Consider the following 6,000-nt stretch of genomic DNA (forward strand, 5'->3'; position numbering starts at 1 on the left):
CCAAAAGCAAAAAGGTCTCACTAAAAGCTGATGAAGATGTGATCTTAGTGAAGCGTTTGTTGATGATCTTGAACACCTATATCTGCATCATAAAATGATGCTGCATTGAAAAACGTCAGTACATGAAATGTACGGTATGCAAAATGGTTGAATGAAATAAAAACTAAACTGAAAGGAAATATTGATAACAACTTGACTGAAATGTAAGGCATGGATGTAGGTTAAGACATGTAAAACATCACAACTCAGATAATGCAATATATATATAGACTCTGAAAATAAATACTTTACTTCTGAGGGAGTTTCTCTAACTGACAACCATCACTATGAGCCTCATGATGATAAACGGCGTGCCCACATTGTCAGAGTCATCCTATACTTTGCCATAGCATAGAACAACATCTTAACTTATGGATCCATTTAGATAGTAAGTCCTATTTTGGGACTGAAGTGAGCAGTCGCTAGAACTAACGACACGATCCTATCTAAACTAGCGATGCAGGTTATGGAGTTTAAGTTATCCTAACTCGCACCCAAAATGGTGTTCAATAATTCTCCCAAAACATGCATTAATGCTCATATAATAACTGTGAGTAAACTACTCAAAATGTTTCTCTTAAGTCTCATTGAACCTTACTCTGACTGGTTCAAACTGTTTCTCAAATTCTTTATACTTTATTTTAAAAAAAATAAACATACTTCTCTCAATACTAGTAAATGCATTCATTTAGAATTATTCATGTTTCTCAAACTCGTTCTCAAAATAAAAGTAATGCATAATGTTTTTCACTTACTCAAACTCTGAAAGTCATGAAAAATAATTAGTAATGCAAAGCTTCACGATTCAAATAATGCACTTGGAAGACTCGAGTTCCCTCAAAGCTCTTCTTTTACTCATAGCTTTGGAATACTCTTTTTAAACTTAAATTATGCATAATATGAAGTAATGTAACAACTCAATCAGGGTTCATATGGAAATAAGCATGAATTACTCTTCAAGAATCAGAAGTATATAATTAAACGCAATCCCAATAAACATACATATAACTCAATGAAAAGGAGCATGACTCATTCAAAAAATACATATGAATTGCATTAAATTACTAACTTAACCTCTTATTGGATGAATTTAGATGCAGGGAGTGAGGACAATCTTAGTTCAACGTTATGAGTAGTCTTACCTGGAAGAACAAAAGTCTTGAAGAAACTTGAAGAAATCGATGAATGCTCTTGAAACCCTAGTTTTTCACCTCTTGGAACATTTCTCGTGGAAGTTGATTGGAAGCTTGGGGTTTCTGAGGTTTGGGTCTATGGACTCTTTAATAGGTTGTAGAACCTTCTATGGGCTGTCCTTCCAAGTCATAGAAGAAGTTCTGAGGGTGGGATTTCAGAACCTTGGGTTTATGGGACATTCTATGATCCGTAGACCCTTCTACGGGTCGTAGGAGGCCCTCTTTCTGTATACTTGGATTTCCAAATCTCAGGATTCAGTCTACGGTCTATGGACTTGGCCCATAGACTTCAACCCCTAAGACAATGGCTAAGTCTCGACTCCACGATACCACCTACAATTCATGGAAACTTCTACAAGCTGTAGGTAGCATCCATAAGAGGTCACCTGAAGCAAAAACTTAACTTTTTCTTTAGGCTTTCTATACTGATATAAGTTATAACATTTAGGGTGTTACACCTAATAATCACTAAGATTTTCCCCAAGCCTATTCTTTATACCACACCAAGGCTCAAGCCTATCCTCTTGCGTCAACCTAAGGCTTTCCAAGCCTACCTTGATCAGATATACTCTAGACCACTTTTGAACAGACATACACAGTCCAAGTAAATCAATTAAGAACAAGAATCCCAGTCATCGACCTACCTACCATCACTTGAGACAAGAATAGACCATCACGCTCACCCATACCTGAGTCCCACTCACTTTCATATAACTGGGACTATCCAAAGATCCTTAAAATATAACCTGTGGTGTTTAACATGCAAATTCTATTCTACATAAGAACAATCCTTGCATTTAAATGCCATAACCCGGCTACTCAGAGACCAACATAACAACATATAATAACAAGTCAACAACAAAAAATAGACTCTGAGTCACAATTCATTTGACTAAACAAACACATGAAGCATGTCCCATATGATCATAATAACTCGGTTCACTCAAGAAACCAATGCACACACATAAGCAACCAATGATAACCTGTACCAAGCGTGGTACCCCAGTTAATCGATGATAACCAGTACTAGGCATGGTACCCGAGTAAATCGATGATATACCATACCAAGTATAGTACTTGATCCAACTGAATATATGTATCAAGCATAGTACCTGAGCCAACCAAGAGATATCATGTACTAGGTAGGGTATCCATGTCAATCGAGGTTATCATGTACCAGCCATGATAATCGTGCTAACCGAGGTTATAATATACCAAGAGTGGTACCCTATCCAACTAGTAATCACAAATATCATGCACAATCACAATAAAATGACCACACTTGACGCCACAAGTAAATCAAACAAGTTCATTGTATGAGATTATCAAAATGAAGCCATTTACCATTCACCCTTATTCTCTAGACTCGTACTTATACCATCACTACACACTGAACAATCAACATAAATACACATATATATACACACAGATGTACATTTGTATCAATAACCCAAAATTTGATCCCCACATAGATATGTGTTTATTCCTAGGAATTACCTTCCATATTTTTATGAATTAGCACCCTTTTTGAATTATTTCTCATCTCTTAATTTATTTACCCACTGGTTATCACCCATGAAATCGACACCCAATAACCATTATAGGACAAACATTATCAACCAGATAATCCCTCACCCTAAACAATATTTAATAATACTCAAAACCATCCACACTCTATATCTGAAGGCCTAGGCATGGAGTTTTCCGTCAATTTAAGAAATATTATAGATTAGATACATGTATAACTAATTAGTTAAGCCTAGCCTACCTGGATGCCAAACAACTAATGTAGAACTCTGAACCCAAGCTTTGAGCTCTGTAGGGGAGAATTTGATAGACGCAGGCTTGCAATCTATGAGTTTCGACCTTCTTGCGCTAGAATCCCTTCTCTCTCTTATTCCCAAGCTTAGCATCTTTTTGAGGGTTTTTGGAATAGACCCCGTCTATTTTACCATTGAAGGAGAGGAGTAAAATAAAAGAATTTGCAATTTTGAAAGTCTGCCCCGCTAACCCTGCTATAGCGACTCCCACCGCAATGGTGGCTTGTGTGAGACAAAATTCAAAAATCTCTCCAAAAGTCCTCATTTCACAATATACATTTGAACCTTCATATGTTAAATAAACCCATTCATGCCAAGTTTGATATCAGGAGTTCTACTTATCAGAATTCAGTTTCAAAAAATCTCATGGACTCCTTAATGTCTTAGATAAAGAAAAATTCAACCCACGCTCAAACATTTTATCCAATCCTTTCCCAAATTTCTCTAGACATTACCTATCTCAGATTTCTTCTAAGACTGGTCTAACCTAAAATTGTTAAGTCATCACCTCGAAGGTTTTGCTACCCAAAATCTGTCATCATTGGTTTACCAATAACGACTAAATGGGTTGTTATAATAGATACCAATTAATCCATCATTCATTTCCAAATGATAAAAATAAAAGAAAGGAAACATCGGTAAGAATACTTTATAAAACTGACAATGAGACTATCGCCCCATTTTTGTAAGAGTGATAAAAAAGTATCATCACCTTATGTGTCTTCAAAAAATTCCCACCTCCGAGATGCTCAAGATTATGCAACACTTCGTAGGGAGAGGAGGAAGCACATTATCCGAGACCACATGTTGGTCAGGATGTGGAAGACCATCAAGGTCATGTTCAGTTGTGTCACCCCTGAATAGGAGGTCCCCCTACTTATACTGGAGAACTTTCTAGAGTTTCCTTTCCTAAACAAAGTGTGGGTAGGGCATCCTGCCTCAGATGATATTAGACTTCTGGCTAGGACCCCCCTCCCCTCATTTCTATGTCGTTCACTTACTACAGACTTGGATTTTCCCCATTTGGGCATGTAATAACTAATAATTTTTTTATACATGGATGTTAAGTTTATGACCTTAATCACTATATGTAAATACTATAAATGTTTTAACCTGCTTTGACTATCCTGCATTGGTCTTAACTTGAACTAGAAATTTTAGAAGCCTTGGAAATAAAAAAAGAAAAATAAGGGAAAACAAGGAAGGGATTATGTGTAAGACCCAGGAGATAGAAAAGTCAAACAAAGGAAAATGTTGCAAAAAAGTGATTTGTTGCAGGTTTTCACGAGCCAACCTACGGTCCATAGTAAGACTTACAACTTGTAGGAAGCTCTGACACTTGGGAAAAATTCAGTAGCTCAGGGTGAGTTCTACGAGAGGGTCCTATATACCATAAGAAGTTCTACGGGTCGTAGAATGACCTGTAGAGTGAGGTTCAAGACTTGGTTTTCAGACAATTTGGAAGTTGGCAAGACAAATCCTTTCGATGAGCTGTAAACATATCTATGACCCATAGACACGAGTCGTAGGGATGGTGGTCAAATTCCAGTAGGCTCTGTTTTTTCACACAACTTCTACTAAAGTGTTCTACGATTCATAGAACTACCTATGACCCATAGTACAGGGTCGTAGGCCAGAGGTACAACTCCAGTAGCTCGGGAATTTGGGCACAAGTTTTATGAACGAGAGTGACGAGTCTTAGAGGATCCTATGAACCATAGGTCCTATCCGTAGGTCTAAGGGTGTGTATCAATTGATTCGGTTTTAAGTATTATTAGTTCAGTTTATCATTTTTTAGTTTTTAAATACGCTAAATCGATAACCAAACTAATAACATATTTGTTATCGGTTTTGGTTTATCGATTTTTTTTCTTTAACGGTTCGATTTTTGGTTAAACCAATAAGAAATGCTTTCAAAATAAATATACAACTTTTCCATTAATTTTCAAAAATCTTGAACATAAATGAAAAAGGAAAAAGAGTTTCTAAAAAAATATTAAAATGCTCATCAGATTTATTCCCAATTAGGATAAAATAATCTCCTAAGAGTTTATCAGTGAAGTCAAATTTACCAGCAAAAGTCAATTGTTTTGAGAAAAAATCAAAAAAGGAGAAGAAGAAAAGTAAAAAAAAAAGAGAAATCAACTCACAATTCACAACAATAGTCATCGCCTAACCCTTGCCGTCATTGTTGCAACTTGCAAACCGTAGCCGCCGACATTCTTAGTTCTTTAGGTTTTGACTTTTAACTTTGTGAACCTAAAGCGGCAAAGCCTTAAGGGTAAATACAGTGTGAATTGTGAAGTAGTGTAAAGTGTGAATTGTGTAGGGCACTGATAGTATGATATAGTAATTATATATTTACATTAATATTTTTATTTGATATTTTTGTTATTATGTATGAGTAAAATAGTAATTATTATAGTTTTAATGGATTATCGATTTACCCAATAACCTAATATTAAAAATCAATATCGAACTGATAACCCAATATTTTTTCGTTATAAAACCATAAATAATCGTTAACCTAATAACCTAATAGCAATAAATCAATAACACTTTTTTCGATTTGATTTATTGTTCGATTCGGTTTTTGCACACCCCTACCCAGGTCACTTTTGGCAGTTTAAATGAAGGTTATTTTGGACTTTCTCCATTCTTTTAACCCCTAAACTACGTCGTTTTGGACCTATAACTAACCTTATAACCATCTCTACCCTTAAAGACTAATCTATTCTCTCTCATTCACTAGAACTCTCAAAATCTCTCAATTCATCTTCTCCAAATTCTCTCTCAAGCTCAAGGAAAAAAACTAGGGTTTCAAGGTCAAGTTCAAGTATCCTTTGCTAGAGCTTAGTTTTAGGGATTTGATTACCAAATTATGTGGAAATTCACCAATGGATTCCTTTCATCCATTGGGTCCCAAAATATCCCAATCTTTCAAGTGT

The sequence above is a fragment of the Solanum dulcamara genome, chromosome 4, assembly GCF_947179165.1.
Source record: "Solanum dulcamara chromosome 4, daSolDulc1.2, whole genome shotgun sequence".
In the NCBI taxonomy this organism is placed as follows: Eukaryota; Viridiplantae; Streptophyta; class Magnoliopsida; order Solanales; family Solanaceae; genus Solanum; species Solanum dulcamara.